The sequence below is a fragment of the Callithrix jacchus genome, chromosome 19, assembly GCF_049354715.1.
Source record: "Callithrix jacchus isolate 240 chromosome 19, calJac240_pri, whole genome shotgun sequence".
Taxonomy (NCBI): Eukaryota; Metazoa; Chordata; class Mammalia; order Primates; family Cebidae; genus Callithrix; species Callithrix jacchus.
This window is the reverse complement of record NC_133520.1, coordinates 12,019,560-12,032,411: the sequence shown is the minus strand read 5'-3', so window position 1 is coordinate 12,032,411 and position 12,852 is coordinate 12,019,560. Positions and strand designations below refer to the sequence as shown.

General features: G+C 40.4%; 1 protein-coding gene across 4 annotated transcripts in view; it reads right to left on the bottom strand.

The window, feature by feature from the left end:
- Window positions 1-12,852, bottom strand: part of ESRRG (estrogen related receptor gamma) — a 656,445-nt gene that overhangs the window by 642,510 nt on the left and 1,083 nt on the right. The gene's annotated exons all lie outside the window — the stretch shown is intronic.

Sequence of the window (12,852 nt, the reverse complement as noted above, 5' to 3'; positions counted from 1 at the left end):
TAACCATGAGTTAGGTTACCTATGAAAATGACACAACACCTTAGAGGAAGGCAGGGAAGCAATATGGAGATGAAGCAGACAGGCCAGATCAATCATTCTTCTTGTTGGACCACTTATTCTCTAAGAAAGTAACTTTGCTTATTTCATCCACTATATATTGTAGCTCCATTTTTAAGGGATCTTATTTTATATGCTAAATAATATAGGCTTTCCTGTAATCCCAGCACTTTGGGAGGCCGAGGTGGGTGGGTCACAAGGTCAAGAGATCAAGACCATCCTGGTCAACAAGGTGAAACCCCATCTCTACTAAAAATACAAAAAATTAGCTGGGCATGGGTGGCGCGTGCCTGTGATCCCAGCTACTCGGGAGGCTGAGGCAGGAGAATTGCTTGAACCCAAGAGGCGGAGGTTGCAGTGAGCCGAGATCACGCCATTGCACTCCAGCCTGGGCAACAAGAGCGAAACTCTGTCTCAAAAATAATAATAATAATAATAATAATATAGGCTTTCAAGTAAAGATATCCAAGAGACACCTGCCAACACTGTTCTGGATCTCCAAAGAGAGGCCTAGACTGACAAGGGAGCACTGACATTCATTAGCATGTAGACAGTAGTAGTTAAAACCATGGGAATAGACCAGAAAAAGAAAAGCAATCTAAAGACACACCTGCATTTGCATCCTAGCCCCACCCCTTATTAGTTATGTGGTTTTGACTAAGTTACCTCTCAGAGCCTATAGTGATGATACCTGTATTAAGATAACTCTAACTGCTGCAAAATATCAATCATCACATCTCAGTAGCCTCTTACAATGAAGATCTCTTATTCAGATGAAGCCCAGGTGTATATACAGCAGGACCCAGGCTTCTTCATCCAGCGGCTCTTTCTCCCTTAGGATCTTAATTTCCTTTATTTACAGCCACTTCCATAGCCCATGATAGGAAAGGCACACACACTTCTTAACCACTTTAGCCTGGAAGTTGAGAGTAATTTTGTTGTGGAGAGCAATTATTTGATCCTAACTAGATACAAAACAGCCTAGGAAATGGTATCCCCCTAGCAGTCACTTCCCAGCAGAAAAGCTATCCAATAGAAATGGTGCATGAATCTTTGGTGAAGCAGTGGCTTTGATAATATTCTGCTTTGTTTCTCATGGAAATGAAAAATGAAAAGGAATAAATAATATATCTAACAGTATATCATGCCTAAGGAACCCTAAATAATGTTAGTACTCACTTTCTTCCTCCATCCTACATACACTTCTATTACGTACCGAAAAGGCCTTTGGTTTTTCTATTTCAGTGTATTAATTACATTCTTGTCTTTGTATACAAAATTTTAAGCACAATTCTTCCTTTTTCTGCTCTACCACTTCTACCTTTTTACATTCACGTGTATGTTCACTGTAGCCCTATTCATAATAGCAAAGGCACAGAACCAACCCAAATGCCCATCAATGATAGACTGGATAAAGAATATGTGGGCCAGGTGCGGTGGCTCAAGCCTGTAATCCCAGCACTTTGGGAGGCCGAGGCGGGTGGATCACGAGGTCAAGAGATCGAGACCATCCTGGTCAACATGGTGAAACCCCATCTCTACTAAAAATACAAAAAAAATTAGCTGGGCATGGTGGCGTGTGCTGCAATCCCAGCTACTGGGGAGGCTGAGGCAGGAGAATTGCCTGAACCCAGGAGGCGGAGGTTGCGGTGAGCCGAGATCGCGCCATTGCATTCCAGCTTGGGTAAGAAGAGCGAAGCTCCGTCTCAAAAAAAAAAAAAAAAAAGAAAGAAAATGTGGTACATATACACCATGGAATGCTATGCAGCCATAAAAAGAATGAGATCATGTCCTTTGCAGGGACATGGATGAAGCCAGAAGCCATTATCCTCAGCAAACTAAGACAGGAACAGAAAACCAAACAATGCATGCTCTCACTTATAAGCAGGAGCTGAACAATGATAATACATGGACACAGGGAGAAAACACACACTGGGGCCTGTTGGGGGAGTGTTGAGGGGCATGGCAAGTGCATTAGGGAAAAGAGCTAATGCATGCTGTGCTTAATAGCTGGGTGATGGGTTGACAGGTGCGACAAACCACTATGGCGCATGCTTACCTATGTAACAAGCCTGTACACCCTGCACATGCACCCCCAAACTTAAAAAAGGAAAATAATTGTTTTAAAATACCCATTTTAAAAGACCAGCCTCAAAGCAATCTCCTGGAATAAGCTTTCTCTCATTCTTCATGGGCAGATGAAACCCCTTGGAGCCACTATCACAGCACATATAACCTTTGCATTTAGTGCTTTCCAGATGTTGGTTTGATATTATAACGATATGTGCACTCACCTTCCCTGACTATCTCTGAGCCTAATGTGTAAGCTTCCTGAAGGCAGCAATTGCATTTAACTCCTCTTTGTTCAAAATGATCAAAAGAGTAAACTGAACTTAGACTTTAAATGGAAGACACCAACACTTAAGAGATTTGAGATCTCCTCGCAACGAATGAAGAAGTAAGCATTTATTCGGCAACTCCGGAAAGGAGGAATAAAGCAGTTTGTCCCAAGTATTTACTCAGGCGATGACTATCTGAATTACTATACTACTATTTTTCTTGATTTCACTTTGTGTATCCATGAGGAAGCATGTGTGGTAAGACCTGCTTATGAATAAAGCATGTGCTTAACTAACAATAAAGCAACACATCTCAAATATTATGATACCTAAGAGAAACAATCAGTTCTGAAGAGGCTTCCTTAAGCACTCTCTACATGCATCAGTCAAGGTGGTGATGTGGCAGTTTTCTGGGTAATTTGATAAAAGTCAACAACCAAACTATTTAAATCCATCCATCAGATGAATACACCACTCTTGAGTTATCTGAGCACTTGCCAGGTCACTTTGTTCTACTTAGTTATAGCCACTGCCTGAGGAAAAGAAGAAGAAGAAGAAGAAAATAAACAAGGTACTGGAACTTAGGTAGCTCACTGAAAACGCCTGTATTTTCCTTTATCCAACAACGGTCCTTATAAAAGTAGGCAATACATAGAAAGGAGGTATTTTTCAGCAAATTAACTCATTCTACGTCCCTAGACACAGGTTGGGGATCCCTCAAGTAGTAAACAGCCTTCTGTGTAACACGATGCTGTGTGATCCCCTCTCATGCTGCCCATCTCACACCAAATGGTCTAAGATGGCTTCAGAATTCCTGAAGCTGAACAACCCTCAGTCTTAACTGAAGAGACCGGAGCTGGGACCGAAATCACCCAGCTGAAGAGACCGGAGACAAATCCAGGGATCCATTCCATGTCTAAGTTCTCACTCCAGGGCCTCCGAAGACAGCTCAGGGCTGCTCTGTATCCCCAAATACTAGCTCTCTCACAAGTCTGCCCATTGCCTATCCTATATCCCAGTGCTCACTAGGATATCAGAACAAGATTACCCTGAGGACAGAGGGAAGTGGGATTCCATTTTTATAATATACTCTATATCCATACCAGTATCACAAGGGTACTGGGCCTTCCAGGGGTCACAGGATTTCACAGGAGTATCCCATATAGCACTAGACCTGTGAGTTACTGTCCACACAAAGGATGCTGTGATAAATCTGGAAAACATCACCTACCATAGTCCTCTCTCAGATATTCACAGTACCTATTAGTACATACTAGACTCTGAAACATCCTAGAGTGATAAATCCATTTTTGAGTTTATTGTTTCACAAATGCATTTGTCTGAAAGAAAAATCTTCAGACAAAACACTTGTTGACATCTTCCCTCCATAGATAGTGGGTTGGGTCCATGAGGTGAGGAACCATGCCATTTTGTTCATTTCTTTTCCTCAAGTGCTTAGCATAGTATTTGATACTTTAATAAATATTTGACAAATTAATGAATATTTTGTGGTAGTAGGGTCCTAAAGAACCAACTTTGTAAAACTACATGTTAAAAACATCCCATAGCTATGGACTACATCAAGTAAGAACAACCTCCCTGAACTGGAAGATTACTTGGAATCTATTTAAATCCCAATGTGTAAGGCAACATTAAAAATGCATTAATATCATATGTGGTCAGACAACTTCTTTCCCCTCAAACTGTCCTTCCTTAGTATCAAATTAACCTCGCCAAATATTTCAAGATGTTTGGTGTCTAGATCCCTGATGCTTAAATTTGCTGTGTATGAGAACTCTTGAGGGTATTACTGAAATTTCTGAGTGCCAGGGATTCAGTATTTCTAGAGCCGGGCCCAGGGTGCTACATTTTCCACAAATAACCCAGGTCATTCTGACATAGGTTTTTGGATGGAATGAACCCTCAGAAAAGCTGATCTAGAGATACTGTGGTAGAGGAGGCCTCAACTTAGCACAGGCCTGGGTTTGAGTCTCAGATCAGCATCCAGACTAGTTGTGAAGTCATGGGCAGTAATCTCTAAGTCTCACTTTCTTCTGTGTGGGATTCAAAATACATTTCTTTACCTACCTACCTAGCTACCTACCCCACCCCATAGCACTGTGTAGGAAGAAAGTGTCTATAAAACTCTACCTTGAAACCTAACAGATACTTAACACATACTGTTCAATAAATCAATAAATTTGCCATTATTTCAATATCTTGTAATAGTAAACAAATCATATCACACCTGTGGTACAGCACAGAAAGGTTTTCTGCTGGTTATTTAGACACAGATAAAATGGCTTGACCAACTGTGCTATACAAATGTGTGCCATCAGCCTGGCAAATCCCATAGTACACTTGGCCCATGTATATGAACATAGTGTTGGCCAAATCATGGTGAGGGTCAAGCTATGTGACATTGGCCACAACACACCGAATATTAAAATATTTCTTCTGTTTGGTACCAGATCTTCAAAAAGCAGACTCTTTAATCTTAAGTAGGCAAATGGCTAGAAAAAACTTGGCTTGGTATAGACACATGTACAAAAAGAAGGTTCCTGCTAATCAAGTAACCTCATTAATAATAATTAACCATTGTTTAAAAATTAGAGTGCACTGGAATACATGTAATGATAATATGGTACTCTACATATTCAATTATCCCTCCATTCAAAAGACCTTTCTGGAGCCCACGCTACTCAGGCCAATTGCTATGAACACTGCCCAACTGTACTGCATGAAGACTTTGAAAGCGTTAGACATTGGGCTGATTATTTCCCAACTTTGTGGCATATTCAAAAGCCTGCTTTTAAATAGATCTGATATTACTTATTTACCTTTTGTGCATAAAATAATGAAATAAATGCTAAAACTGAAAAATCTCTGCTTAAAAGATTATTAGAGATTTCCAGTTAGTGGGGTGTCAATGATATTCCCTGTATATTGATTTATATTCATTTGCTTTTTGTGTTGTTTTCTACTCTTCTGATTTTAAACACTTAAATTGTAAATGCCTGTCCAAAGTCTCATTGCTCTGTGGTTAATGCTAACAGCAAGAGAACTTTGCAAAGCTAAACTCATGCCACAGTGTTCACTTTCTATGTGTATTACTGCCTTTTGCTTATATGTTTTGGTTATAAGCTATCTTTTGTGCCCGTTTCTTATGTTTGCAGTAACAAACGTGATTAATGACAGGGCTTATGCAGGTAAACAGGTGAATAAATCATGCCAAGTTTGGTGACCCCATCAAAAGATGGCCTTGAAAGTCACCTCCAGCTGGTGGTTGCCATAAGAGAATGCAGGAGAGCAGCCCCAGCATTGCTAGACCTTCCAATGTTTCAGGAGAAGTCTAATGCATAATAGGTACTCAATAAGTATTTGTTGATTCGATACAGAGATTCAGATTTTCATCTGAAATCTCTAGATCATTTTATTCTAAGCAGCATAACGTGGTAGATAATTGAGAACATGAACTCCTGAGTGAGACTGCCTAAGAATCTAGCTCTGCAACTCATCAGCTATGTGACCTTGGGAAAGTTACAGAAAACGTCCATGCTTCCGTTTTCTAACCTGTAAAATGGGGGGAAATAATAGTACCCACTTTGTAGAATTGTTTAATTTTAAAATTTTTTTTTAAATCTTGGGGCAATATCTGGTAGACTGTGAGTGTTACATTAAAAAAACAACACTAAAGCATCCAAATTTCTTTAAATAAATATGCCTCATATGTAGAAAACATTTTCACATATTATTCCGTTTTGTCCCTGCAAGAATTGTCAGATAAAGGTGTTATTCTGCAGATTAGGAAACTGAATTTCCCTTGGGATCCCTTAGGATGTATTCAGGTGACAGCCACACATGTGCTTGTTGGCCATGCAAGGGCACTGTGCCCAGGTACCTAGGGAATATCCAGGGGTTTGCCCATTAGCATACTCCATAAAATGACCAATACAGCAATCTGATCCAAGACCTCTAGTGGACAAAATCAGAGGTCTCCAAACCAGTGTCCATCATACATTTTCTTACTCAATAAACAATTAAAATAAAAATCTTATCCAAACCACCACATTGGTTATTTTTAATCAATAAATTAATTGCCTAAAAGCAACCAATTCAAAATAATAGGCAAAGCCTTTACATGTAATAATATCCATTGATATTCTTACTCTTTTATAAGTTTTGTCTTAAAAATGTTTTGCAATGATTTAGTTTCTCTTCTCTCTGACTCCAAGGACTTTACAAGCATGCCATCTGACTCCTGCGGCCTGTGTGTTAGAAACTGCTGAATTAGAAACAGCATGTCAACCTTTAGATTTTCCTGGTTGTTGTTGGTTTAAGGCAGCTCCTTAATGTTATTTAAACAGGAGATTATTTGAAATTTCGTGGTAGATGAATTTGATAATGATAATTTAAAAAATAATGACTACTGTCATCCTCAGATGAAAGGTCTCATTCATAGGCTGGGCACCCTATCTGAATAACTCAGGACTTCTTTAAAGAAAAAGGTCAATGTAGCCCTACCTGTTTCCTTTCCCTGAACAGCATTAACTTTACATACTCCCTGATAACCTGCATTTGGTAAAGTTGGTTGGGCATTAAAGAAATGTCTTCTCTTTACTAAGGGTTGTAAATTTTTGTTTTGTGTTGTGATTAATCTGAGCCTTTTCATGGATATGTAATGTCTTGATTGTTAAAAATAACTACTCCTGTCTCCTCAGGCTGAGGTAGGAGGATCGCTTAAGTCCAGAAGTTGGAAACCAGCCTGGGCAACGTAGTGAGACCCCAGTCTCAAAAAACATACTACTGGGAATTCATCAAAATTAAAAACCTGTATGAATAACACAGCACTATCAATAAAGTAAAAAAAAAACTACAGAATAGGAGAAAATACAAATATGTGCAAATCCTGTATCTTAGGGTTTAATATTCAGAACGTATAAAGAACTCTTACAACTCAACAACAGAGACAAAAACCCCAATTTAAAAATTGTCAAGACTCTGAATAGATATTTCTCCAAAGAGAATATATAAATGGCCAATAAGCACATGAAAATATACAAATTAGGAAAATACAAATCGCAATGACAGTGAATTACCACTTACACCCACTAGCCTGGCTATCAGAAATAAAGCAAAATAAATGTTGATAAGGAATGTAGAAATTGGATCCCACATACATTTTCAGTGGGGATGTAAAATTATTCAGCTACTGTGGAAGCAGTTCCTAAACAAAGTTAGACCCAAGAGAACAGAAACCGCATGTTTAAACAAAACTTTGTACACAGGTCTTCACAACAGCGTTATTCATAATAGCTCAAAAGCGGAAACAACCCAAATGTCTATCAACTGATGAATGTGTAAACAAAATGATATATCCATAAAACTGAATATTATTCAGCCATAAAGAGGAGTGAAGAACTGACTCATGTTACAATGTGGATGAACCTTGACAACAAGTGAAGTTATACGAAGATAGGAAGTGAAAGCAGCCAGATACAGAAGGCCAAATGTTAAATGATTCCAATTATAAAATGTCCAGAATAGACAAACCTACAGAGACAGAAAACAGATTAAGTCTTGGCAGTGGCTGAAGGGGAGGGAAGAATGAGGAGTGACTGCTTAGGGGATGAGGTTTCCTTCTGGAGTGATAAAAATGTTCTGGATTTAGATGCTGGTGACAGTTGAACATCATTGTGAATGTTGTAAAAAAAAAAACCCACTAAATTATATTCCTTAAAATGATTAAAATGATAAATGTGATGCTATGTGAAGTTTACCTCACTAAAAAGTAAGTATTTACGTGAACCCCCAGTGGAAGAAGCAAGAGCTTCTTTTTCCCATATAAAATAATGTCACACAAAATATCACCCAAATGATTTTAAGGAGAAAACTGCATCTACATCTCGACAATCAGCAGCTGAAACCTTGTCCTTATTCCCTTTATTTCATTGTGCCAGTTATCATTTGCCCTTTAATCTTTAATATCATCCCTGATTTGTCACATCCATAGCAGAAACTGCAACTTTACTTATTTATGTAGAGGAGGGTCTCACTATGTGGCGCAGGCTGGAGTGTAGCAGTAGGATCCTAGCTCACTGCAGCCTTGAACTCCTGGGCTCAAGCTATCTTCCTGCTTCAGCCTCCTGAGTAGCTAGGACCACAGGCATGCACCACCATGCCTGGTTAATTTTTCTTTTTCTTTTTTTAAGATAAGGGATCTCACTATGTTGCTCAGGCTGGTCTCAAACTCCTAGCCTCAAGCAATTCTTTCCCTTGGGCTCCCAAAGAGCTGGGATTGCAGGTGTGAGCCACTGCACTGGACCTGAAATGTCACCTTTCCTGATGTTACATCTTCACTTCCAAATGTTCACTGTCAATAGTTTAGCTAATTTGGCAATCATCAATTAATGAATGTAAGAATTTTCTCTCTTCTAAATTACATTAAAATGTTTCATTAAAAATAACTGAATATCAATTATTCTGGTAAGAGGGGGATATAATTTTTCAGAAATCAGTAACTTGAATCTTCTTTTAATTTATATGAGATCAATGAATCAGAAGCAATGATGTATTTTTGACAGAAAAAAAATAAAGAACATCAGAGCCTAAGTAACCATCAAGCCTTCCTGAAAAAAAGAGACATACATTTTCTACATTTTCCCCCACAAAGAAATGTCTTTTTTTAAAACTATTAGGACATTGGCAGTAAAATATAGCTTAAATAAATGAGTCAATAGAATATACTATATTGCCCCAAATTTAATTTTTCTGAATTGTAAACTCCCGTCAAATAGGTTATACAGGTAGATATGTTGAAACAATCTCATTTAAACACATACTTGTTAAAGCAATTAATGGCAGATTCAGTTGGATTAGAGAATATAATTCTAAATAAGTATGCTACAGTTAAATGAAAAGTTCTAAAAATAAGTTCAGTTGTCCATTAATTTCAAAGGTCCAATTTCCTGAAGCAAATACCCAACCTATGATTTTTAAATACCTCAAAGAAAATTTCTACATAAAAAGTCATGTTCATCTTCTATGACATGTCTATTTAAATGTTAATATAATCATATTTATTAATGACCAGGTTTATTCCAAATAGGCAGAAAATTAAAAAAAAAACAGTAAACAAGCATTTGATTAATTCAGGATTAAAAAAATGTTCACTCTCAACTCAAGTATGTGTCTAACTCAGGTGAAAGCAAAGGCAGTTTTAGCTAGAACTACCTGGAGAACTGAAGTGGGAGTAATCCTGTCCCACAAAATCCAAACATATCTGGTTCATGTGCTGTTATTGTAAGGAAATTTGAGAAATACAGCAACTGCAACCAACCTGTTGAAGGTGACCAAGAATTGGATGAAAGTAAATGCTTTTATTTCATGTGAAAATGAAGCGAGATATTGGAGGGCACAAAAGACTTTGCAGGTTGAACACATATTCAAGGGTCAACATCTAAAAATGCTCAGCCAGAATACAGCCCCATATGTGTGGCTCATATAGTCACATAATCAGAGAATTCTAGTTCTTCACTTAAGGGGAAAATCTGAGTTAAAATTTGTGAGACATAATAGGAGAGCATCAAGTTAATTGAATTTCCTTGTCAAAGAGTCACTTAGTTCTCTGGGTTCTCCATAATTCCCTCCCTCCTGCCATCTGGATTTCAGGCCTCTGCTCTTTGCCTTGAAATGTGTAAATTTAATGATCAAATAAAATCTTGGAAGGAGATTATACTCAGTTCCTCTACACAATCATCATTAAGAAAAAGAAATCCCAATAAGGGAGAACACAAGATTAAGAAGACCCCATTGCTGGTGTTCTGGAGTTGCTAACCCAAGAAAGAGGTGCTGGGAGTCAGAGTAGAAAAGGAGGCAGCAAAGAAATTGTTCCAACTTTTAGAAAAAGTTTAGCCATTGCCTTCATCCTTCCACACCCAGTAATATGTATGTATGTATGTAGAGAGGGAGGTCTCACTATGTTGCTCAGGCTGGTCTCAAATTCCCAGATTCCAGTGATCCTCCTACCTTGGCCTCCCAAAGTGCTGGGATTACAGGTGTGTGAGACCTTGAGCTAGGCCAAGTAATTCTTAATTCCAGTCAAAGATCTAGCTGGGAAAAGGGAGAGGAAGAACTAGAATTGGTAGTCAGGCCATTTTAGTATGCACAGCCATGCTGGTAGAGGAGACAGGATGGCAGCTGAGGGATTGCAAGTGGTATTGAGAAGCATGGGGAATTTTAAGGCTCATAAAGTTATCTTGGTCTGGGATGGTTCAAGCTGATTATAGCAGCCAGTGGCACCACGAAAAACACAGTTTAGGAACTGTCAAGAGGTTATGCTTTGATTATTGGTAAAATGGTGGCCACCACTTATAACTATGATCTAAGGCCATCTAAGAAAAGCAGGGCCCATGTGCAAATGGGCAGAGGTACCCACTTCTGTCTAATTCTGCGTGCATGGAAAATTGTGCCTCTTCTTGGGGGGGTTACAGGCACCTGTATGTGGTTACTCTCTCCTTGTCTCTTTTTGGAGGCTACAGGTCACAGATCTGAAGTCTTTGTAAGAGGACAATTCCTCTTCCTGTCATTTTCCAGAGTTTCTTGAAAACGAGCTAATTTGGAGGAAATGAAATTTCTTTTCTTCACTAACTAATTTGGAAACAAATGGGTCTCCCCATTCTCTGTCACCACCTCCCTTCCATACTGCAAAGGTTTGTTGTCTAGTTTTGTCTACATGGTAGACATGTCACCTTTACTCACAATGAAAAAGAGAACTTGGGGTCCTTCCTGTCTAGAGCCCCAGACTGTGAATCCAGGGCTCTAGAGGCCATGCCACAGAGGCCTACTGCGGGGAAGGACAGGCCAGAAAGGAACCTGCTGTCGGGAGCACGAACTAGAAAGATATGGCCAGCATTGCCGCTCACAGCCAGAGCAAGTCACTTCCCTAAGCAACTGAAGCTCCCTAGTTCTAAGATTTCTGTTAGAGGCGGGAAAAGTCCCAGTGTTTCCTAAAATTCCTAAAAGCAGAATGAATTATTTAGATTAACATTCTGTTCCCACCGCTACCCAGGAGCCTGGAGCCTAGCACCCCACCTTCAGGACCCAGAGTTTATGCTGAAGCAAAATTGCTGGAGGTGTTGGGAGCTGGCACTCAGGCCCTCTCCAACTTTGGCCAATACTTGAGCGATGCGCATCATAGAAACATTGGGGCTGGAGTATTTAAATGTGTCTGAAGGTCCCGAAGGTCAGGAGTTGTGGAGTCTAAGAAATGCCGGTCAGTGCCTGGGCAGAGGCATGCTGACTAATTGGTCAGTAGCCGGGAACCTGGGGGTGAGGCGGGGTTGTTCTTGGCTAACTCCTTCGCTCCAAAGTATTGGGCTTTTCAAACTGAACAAGGGGGAAAGAACGTTAGCAATGTTTTTTGTTTTTTGTTTTTAACTGTGCTTTTCCTTTATCGAGTCTGTCCCTTTTCTCTTTTCCCTGTACTTTTGCCTTTCTTATTTTGATCAGTTCTCTCCTTCTTTCCCTCCCTTCCCCCTGGGGCTTAGGGAAAAGACCAGCCGCTAAGATAAACTCTCAACCAAAGAGCTGAGCGCATTTACTGTAGGGGAATGGGGATGAGGGCTACTGAGATATCGCACCTCCAGCCCCTGATTTCCAACATTTAGAGGTCAGTGCCACCGATTTCTGCCTGGGAAGATGTACTAAGTTTCACACCTACCCATATCCCGAAATGTGGCTCAGTTAGTGGCGGAAACTTGTTTCTGCTTTTAACTTGGCAGTCGAGTTTTGGAAAGCGGTTTGGGGGGGGGCCAGGTTGAGAATCCGGGCAGCTCAGGGCCAGATGTAGACGTCCTGGGTCCTGTCTGAACCAGACTGCTGCTGCAATGTGAGCTTGGGAGGGAACTGGGGATGCGGGCTGGGAACAGACCGCACCTCAGCCCCCAGGGTTTCTGTGACGGGGAACTTCGGGCATAGGAGCTCTGGAGAGTAGGTCTCCAAACGGCACCGACACAGAGCAGTGCTGAATCTTCTCTCCCTGCCAGTCTATCCGCAAAGGCCTCCTGGGCACTTTTGTGGGGGGTGTAGCTAAAAGAGGACTCTAACTGTGACATCTACCGAGGAAGGAGAAATTGGTAGTGCCTAAAAAGTTGATCCAGATGCGTGTAGTGAAGGTACAGGGTCGAGCGATACAGAACAGCGGTATCTCATTACCTGTTCTTAACTCCTCCCTACTCCCTGCTCCCTGCTCTGGCCTCTCGTTTTCAGCTCCACGGATACAAGCCCGGGGTTATTTCTAGTTATAATCTTCTCTACACCCCGTACCCCTCAAAAGTGTGCCTCAGCTCAGGCCGGAAAGGGCACTTTGACCCACATAAGTGAGTTTACAGCCTGCCACCGCGCACCTGCGAGAAAGAGCGCCTGGCTGCGGCTCCGCGCACAGATCGTCTCCGCG